Here is a 14,950-nt window from a genome sequence, read left to right on the forward strand (position 1 = left end):
GCATCTAGTTTTAAAGATACATGTTTTATTTATTGCAAGCATTAGTATTTAAGATAAAATTGGTTTTCAAAAGTTAATTATTTTTCCTGAAACTCACCAAGGTAACATAACATAAAATTTATATTACATTCTAAATGTAATAGTTTGCATCTACTAAACCCAAACTCCCAGTCCATCCTTCCCCCTCCCCCCACCCCTACCCCTTGGCAACCACAAGTCTGTTCTCTCTGTCCATTGAGTCTATTTCTGTTTTTCAGATAGGTTCATTTGTGCCATATTTTAGATTCCACATATAAGTGATGTCATATGGTCTTTGTTTTTCTCTCTCTGAGAGAAAAACACTTAGTATGATAATCTTCACTTAGTATGATAATCTCTAGTTGCATCCATGTTGCTGCAAATGGCATTCTTTCTTTCTTTTTATGGCTGTGTAATATTTCATTGTATTTATGTACCACATCTTCTCTATTGGGATACAGTATTTGATAGGCATAGAATTAAGTCATGCTGCCTACACACAGATTCTGAAGGTTGTCACAGTTACTGAACTCCCCATAGGTCTCTGCCAGCTGCCCACCGTACCTTAGATCAGAAGCATCAGATATGAACCCAAAGTGATTACACAGGGCCTATTTTTATTCATGGCTTATTGCTAATCTTATGAATGAATGAATGAATAAATTGACAGCCTCTATCTTAACTGGATTCCTAATCTCCAGCTGTTGTTTCTTCACCATCATATTGGACTTCTTGGCCCTGACGTTACAAATGAATCTGATGATCCTTTCTTTGGGCGTTGTCTCTAGCACCAGCCTTTGCCCCATTATTTCTCCTTAAATTTTCTACTTCTTAAAGTGTACCTTTCATTGTCCCATTTGCAGAGATCGCAACATGCTTTCTCCCTGAGCCTTGACAATACATTTCATTATTTTTTTTAAATTAATTAATTAATTTATTTTTATTTATTTATGTCTGTGTTGGGTCTTCGTTTCTGTGCTAGGGCTTTCTCTAGTTGTGGCGAGCGGGGGCCACTCTTCATCGCGGTGCACGGGCCTCTCACTATCGCGGCCTCTCTTGTTGCGGAGCACAGGCTCCAGACGCGCAGGCTCAGTAATTGTGGCTCACGGGCCCAGCTGCTCCGCCGCATGTGGGATCTTCCCAGACCAGGGCTCGAACCCGTGTCCCCTGCATTGGCAGGCAGATTCTCAACCACTGCGCCACCCCCTGCATTTCATTATGTTTTAATAACTAGATTTGAATAATCTGAATTGACCATCTTTTCTTCCTGAACTTTTAAGTGCAGAGTAGAGCTAAGCCCTGAGATGGGACACAAAATACATGAAAATAGTAGTCCTGTATAATAGTATTTTATACTTTAGTTAAATTAGTAATAATTTACTGTGGTTCATTTGCAGAACCATGAACCATACAGCTTATCTATGCCTTTGTGGATGGGACCTGGCCCAATTCAAGCAAACAACAAACAAAAATTTAAAAACCTTTTCTGGCTTAAAATTTGAAAGTTGATTTCTAAAATTCACTCTCCAAAAGTGAATTCAAAAAGTGAGTAATTTTATAATCCCACTTAACATCTCAACAATTTAAAAAATGGTAAAACCTAGTATCCCAATTGTTTTGTTTACTCACTCTTTTCTGAATAATAATTTTCACATTTCACATTTTCATAAACTTAAATTTCCTTCATGATAATTTACCTTGGGACAGGCTTTTTTGCCAACTCACAGACGGGTTGTCCTTTTGCATATAACTATATGTGTGGATCACCCCTTCTTTTTTTTTTCCTTTATTTTGTATTCTTAAAATTTACAACATGTCCTTGGTTTCAGGACCTGCCACATTTAAGATTTCCAGGATTGATATATATTTGATTTTTTAATGTGTCATTTGATTTGTACACTTATCACTTATCTGCTTAAAAAAAATCTTTCATGGCTTTCAGTCATGCCTGGAAACAAACCTGAAAATTTCTCTCTCAACCTCTCTAAACCCTCTATACTATAGTACCACTTTTAAAGTCCAATCACGTCTCACACATCCTTTCAAACATCCATCATTTGCTTTCTTTTTACCCCAAAGCCTTCTTTTGTCTACCAATCAAAATCTACTTATTCTCTACAGCCCAGTTTAGACCTAATATCATGATCACCCAATTCTTCAATTTGGAATTTTCCTCTACATTGCAGAAGTTCCTAGAGTTAGAATAATCTCATTTCTCACTCATTCATGCTAATTACCCTTACCGGTTTTTCTCCCCACAAGTAGATTGACTCCTTGAGAACAGAAGCCATGTTTCAAATTGCTGCTGTTATTTAACACAATTGGACGTTTTGAACAATAAACTTAGAATCATGCAATCTTAGTACCTTGAAGCATTAGGGATCTTAGGGATTAATATACCAAATTTTTTTATTTTACAGATGAGGAAACTGAGATTTAAATGAGGGCAGTATGGAACAGCCATTCTTAATAGTCTTTATCTCAGTGTCTTTGATATCCTTTCTCATTCTGTTTCCTCAAACTTTACAATTAATATACGTGATGTGATGTCTTCTGTGTATTAATAATGTAAAAGACACTGTATTATCCACGCTTTGGTCAGAAAAGCAGAAACTGCTTTAGGAATTTGAAGCAGGAAGGGATTTCATTCAAAGAACAAAGTGCTCACAAAAGCACCTCCTATATGGTGAAGCATAAGCATTTATTCACCTGCTACTGCTGCAGGAGCAGTGAAGCTTCTGTGTCTCTTCCACCTTCTAAATGTTTGTGACTGTTCCTAAATGATAGAATCTGAACTGGGAAAGCAAAAAACAAACAAAAGTAAAACTTATCCTTATATTTACATCTTAGTTTTTTATCCCAAAAATTCAGTGCCTTTCAAATTAAGGGCAAACGTTTCCACACACCTCAGGAGCTCACAGAGATCAATGTACCTTAACCCTGAATAATAATTGATGTTTATAATTATAGAATTGTTAGAGCTGGAAAGGACCAGAGATAAACTGAACTCATCTTCTCATTGAAAAGGTCAGAGTCACATAGCAGTGAAGTTGGGAGAGCCATCTTTTTTCAGCCTACTCCATGGCTAAAAGATGGAGTGTTTCCCTGCTGCACTTGTCTCTGAAGCTTCCCATTGCTCTATGCTTACAGTCAATTTAATTTTATAGCCTTCTGATTAAATGAAATTAGTACTTCTTATACCTAATTATTTAGTGTTAAGACCCTGTTTGAGCTTGATAAGACACTTCAGAAATTTTTACTAGGTCTTTATTACATAGGTGCAAACGAAAAGGGAATGGTTAAGACTGCCCATTGCTGTTCTAAGATCAAATCACCATTTTATCTGATGACTTACAAACTGGAAAGTTGACCAATAAATCTGTTTAATCAGATCTCTCAATATTGTGAATGATCCTCCTGGTAGCCAGATATCATAAGTCTATTGTGGCCACTTCTCATTTTTACTCGTTGCTCTGCATGGAAGTTGTTGTGGCACTGGGGTTTTCTTAAGTATAAACCATTCCAAAATCACACAGTTATAGGTTGCTTTGTCCTCAGGCTATCTAGTATTCCTTTTGGGCTGTCGGTCTTTCAACATGCAGTTAGGGGATTAAAGTAAATCATTTAATCCATGCAGCGTGTCACTCACTAGTATACTTTTGGAAATTGTTTCCACAGCAGCACCAGTGAAAGCAGCCAGTCTGAGATATTGACACTATAGAAAAAACTGACAGGTTACTCCTTGTATTGATTCTACTGTTCTCTACAAATATAGACTCCGTTCCCTACCACAGCCTTCTAAGTGGTGACTGCTGAGGTTTCTAAATTGCTTTGTAAATTATTTATTACTTGGACACCTTGTAAAGACCTCTTTTCTTCTTGTCTGACTTGCCTGTGATTTCTAAGGTCTCATATATATTGAAAGGTCTCAACGTATACACAGACCACAACCTTCTAAAGGAGCTAGCTCCTTTTCTTCCTATCTTATATTGCAAATCTGATTTGTTGTACGCATATTATGATTATGCCTTTTGCCACTTTCATTTCTGATATAATGCCTGCAAAATATCGTAAAAGCTTATATACATATGTTCCAGACGGAGCACTAGACAGGATGGCAGTTTGGAGCCCGGCACTACGCAGTTAATTAGCACATTTTCAAACTAAGAAGTTTAAAGTATTTGAAGAACACTTATTTAATAATGGAGGGAACAGTTTCTATGAATAAAAATTGTTTATCAGACCAGATGCACATATTTAATTCACTTGCAGTAATGTAGTAGAGTCAATGTTCTGAAAAAAATTGCAAATGCTTTCTTTTTCTGAATTCTCTCTTAGATTTTCTTTTGTGATTTTGTGAACCATAAAATTTTTAATGTTTATAATTTATATAATAAGAAAATACACTTCTGTGTCCAGCAAATGGAGAAATTTGAAGATTGTGACTGTCTACTTTTAGCTGACTGAAACTACACACGCATAAGAATACTCAACAGAAAGAGGTCTGTGCTTAATAACATGTTTCTCCCTTCCCTCCCCCTGGCTTCCTACACTGGTAGGCACAGGACCAGTATACACTTTTTGAATTAAGGCTGGGGTATTGTAGCACCGTTTGTAATTTGGAAATCCAAAAAGCTACTCATCTCATCCATTCCTTAAAATTCATTTGATTAAGTTTGAAGAGTATAAACTTTTCAATCACATCTCCACCACTGATGAGCTCTGTGACTTGAGGAAAGTAACTTAGTCTTTGTACATAACACTTTCTTCTACTATAAAATGAAAAATAAAAAATATATATATATATATGCAAAGGGTTATTGAAATAATAAATGATAATATAGAGTCTTAGCATGAGCACATTTTAATGGTTCTGTAATGGTTATGACATTACTGATATGTGGTTTTTGCTAAAGAACTTAATTTTATGATATTTACATTTTTATATAATACCAGTAGATACATGTTGAGAGTAAAGAAAATATGCAGTTAACAAACGTACATAAAAACCATAGCATCTTTTAAGCAATTTTTTCTAATTATAGAGATTTGCGGAGCATGAAAACATACTTCTAAGGTCACTATAATTCTCAGTGAAATGGAGGATGCAAGTCTGTTAGGAGACAAATGGTTAGATCCATTATGAAGATTTCCAAGCAGATGAATCCAGCTATTTGAGACAGACAGACTGCAGTGGATAAGAGATAGCATAGGAAGAGCAAAGCTGGAAAACAGCAAGCAGCTTTAGACAATGAGGTCATTATGGCCATACGTTTAAGCCTGTTTCAATGACATCCTCTCTAGGGAAGGTATGACCCAGTGCAGTGCTGAGTTTCTTGTCCGCTGCTTTATACCAACATGTATTACTACAACCTGGTTTCATTCTTTTCTTGCATGCTGAAGGAACTCGCCTTTAAAATGAGTTTTCTATACTTATTTTCATACTCTGCTTCTGGCTTGGAACGCTTGCTTCTTAAAGTTATTTCCAATGTTCAAGGCCTAGCTGGAGTGTCACCTCCCCCACAATCTATCCCTATTGTTCCCACCTACTTGTTTCTTCCCTTTCTAAATTGTTTCAGCATTGATAGTATGAATCACTCTAACATCTGAGATTAGATGATAATCTAATCTCCATCCAGATAAGATCTAACCCAGCTAGAAACACATAAGGCAGGGAAGATTCTTTTACTGTCCCTTCAGTAGCTGCACAATGACAGATTAAAAAGAGATCAGAAAAACTAGTTAAAGCAGGGAGTATTTGGGATAAAATGCAAATTCTAGCACTAAATTGGAGCTTTATCCTAACCGTCTACATTTGTGCATCATTTTACATATATATCCCATTCTCACCTAATAATAACAGACTTTACCACGCTACTTCATAGATTACATAAAACTTTCATATAATTCATTTCATTAATTCTTCAAAACAATCTTATGAGGTGGTCTCGTTATCCTCATTTTTGTAGAGAAGAACCAAAGGCTGTAAGAGGTTACAGGATTTGTCCGGAGGCGTGCTGAAGTCCATCACTTTTCTATCAATCCCAGCTGACCTCGCAGAGGGGGGGCCGACTCATCCTCACAGGAACCACATGAGGAAGGCCATAAAGACATTTTTAGCTTCGAATGATAAACAATGTAGGTGATTTCTCTTGAGAAAAAGTGAAAGAACAACCACCCATCCTAAGCAGTCTCTGCCTCTTCCGCTTTGGAGGCGAGGAGGGGGATGGTTCTTGGAACAAGATTGGTTTGACACAAAAAACAGATGGCAGCCAGCAGACTTAGTGCCTGCCAGAGATGCATGAGGGAACAGAGTTGGAACGTGATTAAAAAATATATATATATATATGTATATGTACAAACACATACACATATGTATTCATATATATACCATTAGAATGTGTGAAAAATGTATATCTACCTCTACTTATATTGTTAAAAGATAAACTGAGGCACATTAAAATTTTTAAGAGTTTATTTGAGCAAAAATCAGTTCCAGTCAGACAGCGCCAGAACAGAAGTGGTTGGGAGCACTCCACTGGACAAGAACTAGGGAAAGACAAACAAAGAAGGTGCAAATAAAGGCAATCATTTGATTGGCTATAGCTTGAAACCTAGTTGGCTGTTTGTGATTGGTTGTCCTTAGGTTTCTATTTCTTCACCTTGAGGCATTTACAGGCTTGGGTTTTGATTTGATAGGCCATCAAAACAACAGAGCCACTTCAGTCTAATAGCCTCCTTGTTTATTTTAACAATATGTATTTAGTGAATTTTGGGATTGAAGAGGAAATCTCATCATTGGGATGGACCAGATTTGTGTTGACAACTTTTAGAGGAGGAAGCAAGGTAAATATCTGGAGGGAAAGGAGCTATTGGACTGAACTGGATTAGGGAGACCCTTTCATGTCCTAAGAAGAATTGGAGGATGGTGGGACATGGGCTTCTCCACCCTGAAGAGTTCCCAAAATGGCCTCTTTTCTCACAAAATGAATCATTGAGACAAAACTTGTAAAGGTAGCTTTGCAAAATGTTTGTACCTAATGAGTATTTCCAACAGAAGTGTAAGAGATTGTCTATTCTACTTTATCTTTATTAGCACTGGGTATTGTAATTTGTAAAAAATGCTAATTTGAAATGTAAAAAAACAATTGCTCTTTATAGTTTTCAGTTTAGGGTGAAATTTTCTATATCTTTATTTAGTAATTGTGCTTCCTATTTTTCAAAATTGTATATATTCTTAACATTTCATAATGTCTATTTTAACAACAGTGTTTTTAAAATTAATTTATATAAGCCTTGTAGTGTTTTTCACCTGTTTAAACAACGTGTGATAAGCATATATAATTCCCACTGATATTAATAAAAATTAGGAAATTTATTTGCTGTACCTACTAATTTCATTAAGCCTGATTATGTTTTTATTGTGATTCATTTCCAAAAGAAATAGTTGAAAATTTGTCCCAAGTAATTGGGGTACATTTTCTTTTATTTTGTCTGTTGCTACATTTCCCACTCTAAGCAAAATTTGCAGAATAGATATCAATGCCAAATAGTAAAATCCACCCTCACTATACTGATATTTTTAAAACGTGAGGTTTCTGAGCAGTGCTGTATTGATATTTAAATAATAATATATTTTAGGACTACTGACTAAATAATTATAAACTTTGAGTTCATTTATGAAAATTTATTGAATCCATACTTTGTTGGAAAAAACCATAGGAAAATCTGAGTTTTATAAAATGTTTAACCTTCCTGCAAAAAACAGTGTAGTGAGGTTATGAACGTGTATTCAATAAATTAACAGACAACATGAAGTATAATAAATGACATAATAAAATTAGACAAAACGCTTTTGCAGGGAGTGAGGAAAAAGCACTCCCTGTAACTTCCAACACACACACACACACACACACACACACACACATCCCCCACAGGGCTGAAAATGTAGAAGATGTAGAAGGAGACTAAGGAAAATGATGTGGTAGATAAGTGAAAATTTAAGTCATCTTTATTGCCTAAAATAATGAGACAAACATTAATGAGGTCTTTTATTATAGTCTCATAAATTGAGCTTTAATTTGTGACCATTGAGAATACTTTACTGACTAGAGAGTAAATTTGTTTTTATTGAATGTAATAAATAAAGATTGCATATTAAAATATTGTGTATCATGTGTATTTAGAAACAATTTCATCAAGTGCAGGTACTCTGACTTATTAATCCTTGAAATTATTGCCTAGATTAGTGCCTAGAACATAAAAATGGCCATTAATTTTCTTTGAATGAATGAATAGTGGTAAAATGTAATGTTTGAAAGGGCCAAATTTTAGATAATGTCATTAACTCAAAATATATATAAATAAACATGCACTCAAATACATGAAAAATATATTTTAGTTTAATGATAAACTACTTTAAAAAGGTGACAATAGCAATTTTAATTTAAATTGATTGTAAATTATGGCCTGCCAGCTATGTACAAGGTAATGTTTTTGGTGGAAAAGAAACTACATAGTTTCATGAAGTTTGGTCCCCAGTAATGAGTAATTAAGATCTAGTAGTAAGCTAGTATATGTTACCAAATAACAGAAACTGAGGACAGAATGAGAGGAGTATCATAGAAGGGAATAAAAGGCAGTGATTTTGGAGCAAAATGAGTTTATGCTTATTCTATTTGTGCTTTGGCAATTGACTCACAGATTATATTTTTTAAGATTTAAAGATGAAACAGTGCCCTCCTACCCCTCTCATCCTGTACTCTTTTCTTGGTATGAAATACTATCAAATAAATCTTCACTTCTACCACATGATTTTTCCTCAGTCTCCTACATTGTTAACCCTTTGTGTGTGTGTGTGTGTGCGCACGCGCGGACATTAAAGATGAAAGAAAATTTTAATAAATTGCAATATTTCGGAAATCTTCAGTTGTACTATCCCCATGTGACGGCATTCACTATTATCACTTTTATTAAAGTTGTTAAGGATGGGAGGTTGTTCTTAAACAGGTCTTTAAGTTACCAACCAGTAATATTACTGTAAGCCTCAGAATTCACTAGGCTGAGGAGCTGGCAGTTTCCTGATTTTTAAATGTCTCTGCTTGAGCATGCTGTCAACTTTGGAACTTGTATAAGGGAGAAACAGTAACTTCCATAAAGACATAACAGTTTACATTTTTTATAATGAAATATTTAACTCATAAACATGTTATATATGCAGTATAAAGAATAATACTAAAATGGTATAGCTACCTCCCTATTTAAGAAATAGGATATTATCGATATTTTAGTATTTTCTCTTTGCCTCTTTTAGCAAATTTATCAATTACATATTCCCTCCCTCCTCAACAAAGCCTTTGAATTTTGTGAACTGTTGTATTTATATTTATAAGGATGTGCTATTAATAATTTATAACTGAAAGACGTATGAAATACCATGGGAAAAAGAACATACTATCAAAACTAACATGTAAAGTCTGTTACTTCTTCAAAAATAATTTAATATTTAAATCTATTTTTAATATTATAATTATATGCAGAAAATTTGGAAAGTACCGAAAATTATTACAAGATAAAACAAAATCTACAATAAAATCTACTTTTTAAAGGTAATTAATATTTTAAAAATATTATTCTGGTCACTGTTAGTCTTTAATCTTTTGCTTTTTTTGTCATGAACTCTACCTGACATCTATTGGCAGCTTTCTGATAGCTTCTTGAATATGTTTTAATATTCTAATTTTTTCAACTTTGTAGATATTACATTACCTTCATAACACTTGAGCTATTTTTATTTATGTTTCCTGCAGCCTTCAACTTTTAGTTACTCAAACAAAAGTTTGATATTGCTATAGTTTTTCTTAGGACATTTTTCAACCTCCTAATTATTTTGGGCAGCCTGCACTAGAATTCTGCACTTCGTAACATGGGATTTACTCTCAAATGTTAGGATTCTTAAAGACTCCAGCACTTTTTCTCACCACTTAATTTTTATAGAGACCTCTTCTGCAAAATTCAAAAACATGTAACTGGTTTTCTTGAAAGAGTTCATATAAATTTTGGCTTTTGTTCCGTGAAAATCAACCGGACTAATGTTACTACAGCCAGAAAAGTGGAAAAAAGATGTAAAAAACATAGAAATGATGTCATAGGTGGAAATTATACTACAGTGGAGCAGCATCAGATACATTATTGCTATATGTGTAAACAGCATTAAAATAAGTTTTAATAAAAATGTTTTGCTATATCTCAGATGACCAGCATAAAAATTTTGTGATTATAAGAATTGCAGTTTTAGAGAAAATCAAATGCAGCAGTGTTTACTAGATTTGGAAACACTACCTTATCGACCAAGTATAAATTTTGCTGTAGAAAGTGCATGTTCTTAGTTCCACTGACGTGTGATTCAGAAGAGCTTAGTTAAGAAGTTGTCCACAGCCCCTTGCTTCCCACTAGGTTTGACTGAGTATATAAATGTGTAGAGAAGTGTTTAATGACTGAGAACCTAACAGAGCTGTGTATTTGTATTTGAATTTACTTTAAAGGCCTTAAGTACATAAACAGCTGTTTTAAAACAAAGTCTGGTCTCTCTGTTGGCAGAAAGAAATGTGTTTGCGTTTGTGCGTTGTTAAAGCAAATGTAACTTCATTAAGCAAAGGATATCACATCTGATTCCTTGCCGAAGGAATTCCTAACTGCTGGACATAATAAAGAAATTAAAAGAGATGTAAATCCCAGTAAATTATATATCTAATAAATAACTCACAGAGAAAAAGATAACATTGTTTCCTATAGCAATTGAAGAGGAGCACATCATTATAAATTCAGGGCAGAAAATCTTTATTTCATCTTAAATCTTATTATCAAATCTATTTTCTTCCTGCTTGCTCCCTGATCTTTCCTAGCTGTCTTTGTTTTCTTTACAGTAATGAAAGAAACTCTCTAGATATTTCTGTGTTCCGAGCTTTTGTTACTCTATGAATTTATTCATAGGATTCCTTGAAATTTTTTTTTTTTAATTAAAAGAAAAGTCTTATGCTATGATATGCCAAATCAATTTAGAAGCTAAACTTAAATTGCATTTAATATTATCTTGGTGTCTCAGTTTTCAGTCATAAAAATTTCAAAAATATGTACAGACACTTTAAAAATATACCATGGTATTATTAATATAATATACATTTTAATAGAAACCTCACTGAAAATTTAAAAAGAAAATTAAAGTATTTATATTGTAGGCAAACACTGAGACATTTGGGAACCACATAAAATCCTGTGCTTTCACTGCTGAGGGCCTGGGTTTGATCCCTGGTTGGGGAACTAAGATCCCACAAGCCACATGGCATGGCTAATAAATAAATAAATAAATAAATAATAAATAAATAAAATTTTTAAAAAAGAAGCATTATTAAAAAAAAAAAAGATGTGTTGGAGGACCCATTCGTCTTGACTTCAAAACTTACTACAACTTTTTACAAAGCTGCAGTAATTAAAAATGTATGGTACTGGAATAAAAACATACATAGAACTGAGAGTCCAGATATAAATCCATACATTTATAGTCAACTGATTTTGACAAGAGTACTAAGACTATTCAATACAAAAAGAATGGTCTCTACAACAGATGGTGCTGGGCCATCTGGAAATTCATATGAAAGAGGATGAAGTTGGACCCCTACCTAACACAATATACAAAAATATACTCAAAATGATCAATGGCCTAAATCTAAGAGCTAAAGTTATAAAATCCTTAGAAGAAAACATAGTTTTACATCTTCATGACCTTGGATTAAGCAATGGACTTTTAGATACGATACTAAAAGCACAACTAAGAAAAGGAAAAAACAATTGGACTTATCAAAATTGAAAATCTTTGTGCTTCAAAGGACAATATCAAGAAATTGAAGACAGCCAACAGAATGGGAGATAATATTTGCAAATCATATATCTGTTAAGGGTCTAGTATCCAGACTCTAAAAAGAACTCTAACACTGCAACAATAATATGATATAACCCAATTACAAATGGACAAAGGATTTGAATAGGTGCTTTCATAAAGAAGATACATAAATGGGAAATGCAATTTAGAATGACAATGAAATAAGATTTAACACATCCTATGATGGGTATAATAAAAAAGAGACACAGAAACAAGTATTGGCCAGGACACTGAAACCTCATATACGTTACTGGATAGAATGTAAATTATCACAGCTGCTTTGGGAAAAATTTTTGCAGTTTCTCAAAAAGTTAAACATAGATTAACCATATGATCCAACAATTCTACTTCTAAGTATATACCTAAGAGAATTTAAAATATATTTTCATACAAAAAACTAGTATACCAATGTTCATAGCAGCGTTATTCATAATAGACAAAAAGTGGAAACAATCCACAATTCCATCAACTGATGAATGGATGAACAAAATGGGGTAGATCTATACAATAGAATATTATTCAAACATAAAAAATGAAGTCCTGATACATGCTACAAGATAGATGAATCATGGCAACATTATGTTAAGTGAAAAGAACAAGACAAACTCACACACATACAAAATATTATACAATTCCATTTATATGAAATGTCCAGAATGGGGAAACCTACTAGAGAAAAAACATAGAGTAGTGGTTACTAAGGGCTAGTAATGAGTGGTTTTGGGGGGGGGGGGTGATGAAAATGTTCTGGAATTAGAGATAGCGATGCTGGTTGCACAACCTTTGGAATATTATTAAACAGCTGAATTATAAATAAATATACATACATAAATATATATGTACTCTAAATGTCTATAGTTATATATGTTTATTTATTGTTTGTATGTGTGTATGTATATATATAACATATATATATATACATATATATAAATGTGTATATATGTGTATATATATATTCTGGGAGTAATAGATAACACCAGATTTTAAAACACACTATAAAACCACAGTAATTCTTAAAAAAATGGTACATGATAGATCAATAAGATAAAACAGAGTCCAAATGTATTCCTGAATACACACACACACACGCACACACACAGAGCTCTTTTTTGTTTATGTGGATACAATATCAAATGATTGCTAAAAGATGTTTTATTCAATAAACGTGTGTAGACAACAGGCCAGTATTCAATCAGGGAAAAAAATTACAACTGCATCCCTACTTCGTATATCATACCAAAATATATTCCAGATGAAATAATTTTTTTTTTTAACAAAACAAATAGTCTCATTTTTTAAATGCAGATTTTGACTAGTAAAAGAAAAAAATGGAGGAAATGGGTTTTGGACAAATTAAGAATTTCATAATAATAATAAAAAAGTGCTGACAGGATCCATGGGTACATGGATTCACACTAGGTTTGCTCAGATGTGTGAGTGACAGAGCCTCAGTAACCATGAAGAGAGCACCTGGGGGACTTGTAAACTCTCAGATGGACATAGGCTTTGAGGCTGGGAACTACACATTTTACCGGTGTAGTTGATTTACAAAGTTGTGTTAATTTCTGCTATACCCACAAAGTGATTCAGTTATACATATATATATATTCTTTTTTTTAAATGTTCTTTTCCATTATGGTTTATCATAGGATATTGAATACAGTTCTCTGTGCTATACAGTAAGACCTTGTTGTTTATCTCAGATGAAATAAAATTTTAAATGTAAAATATTAGTTGTAAAATTTGTAAGAAAGAGAATATTTTTTCTCTAATTCTAGTGAGAATACCTCTATACAGTAAACACACTAAAGTATACAATACAACAAATAATGAAATTTGACTATGTGAAATTTTTTAAAAAATCTGCATGACAAAAATGGTAGTTTATAACATATTTTAGATGAATATTAATTTTAATATATAAAGAGCTTTTATTAATCAAGAAAGTAGAACCAGCTTTATAGGCAAAAGGATATTTGCATGTAGCTCAAAGAAAAAAATAAACTTTTAAACATATGGTAAGGTGCCTGGTCTCTACAAATAATTAAAGAAATGGAAGTATAAACAACAATGTAATATTTCTACTCTTCATTTTGGCCAAAATAAAAATTTCTGTTAATATTTGGTATTGATGAGGTTGTGAGAAAACAGGCATTTTGTTGCCATATAGTGTTGGTGTGTATGTAAATTATTACAATAACTTTGAAGTAATTTGACCTTCTCTCTCAAAAAGAAAAAAATATTCATACCTGTTGACTCAGGGATACTGTCTCTAGAAAGACTCATGCACTGTTGGCAAAGATGTTTGCAGACTATTCATGATAATATTGTCTGTAAGAGCAAACGCCTGTAGACAACTTAACTGTCTATTGAGAGAGTGATTGCCCAATATATATGATGATATGGAAACATTTCCTGGGTAGATCCTCAAGCAAACAAAGACATTTGAGGGACATAATGTAGATTTTGATTTATTTGTATTTAAAAAGTACACAAACACACTTACACACATACAGTTTTTTCATGTATAGACTTTCTCTGCACAAACTCGTAATAACTCCAAAATAGTCGTGGTGCCACTAGGAGGGGCAATTCGGAATCTGGAGGGAGAAGGAGATTACTTTCCATATAGAAGACTTCTTAGGCAAATAATTCTCAATATCTGAAGAAATTTCCTGTGGTTAAAAAAAAAAAAGCACTGGTTATGAGAACGTTAGATAGCCCTATATTTGTGTTTGATTTTATCACTTACTGTATTTTGGGCAATTACTTATGCTCTCTAAGCACCATTTTCCTCTCTATAAAATAAAGATTAAAATGGTGGTCACCTATAGAGCTATTATAAGTGTTAAATAAGATAAAGTATGTAAACTAACATAGGGCCTGACAAAGAGTAATCATCTAATAAATGCCATATATTATTTTTGTTATAATAGTAATAGTAGCTCAAGAAAATTCAACGTACAGAGTTTTTGGCTTCCAATGACAGATGTT

The 14,950-nt window shown here is 33.3% G+C and overlaps 1 protein-coding gene across 1 annotated transcript in view; it reads left to right on the forward strand.

Annotated features, from left to right (window-relative positions):
- The window catches only part of HNF4G (hepatocyte nuclear factor 4 gamma), an 85,735-nt gene that overhangs the window by 19,391 nt on the left and 51,394 nt on the right, over positions 1–14,950 (forward strand). Inside the window, exon 2 of the mRNA XM_082432663.1 lies at positions 1,416–4,520. The gene's annotated coding sequence lies outside the window, so the exon portion shown is untranslated. The remainder of the gene's footprint in view (positions 1–1,415; positions 4,521–14,950) is intronic.

This window comes from Balaenoptera physalus, assembly GCF_965194825.1.
Source record: "Balaenoptera physalus genome assembly, chromosome: 17".
NCBI lineage: Eukaryota > Metazoa > Chordata > Mammalia > Artiodactyla > Balaenopteridae > Balaenoptera > Balaenoptera physalus.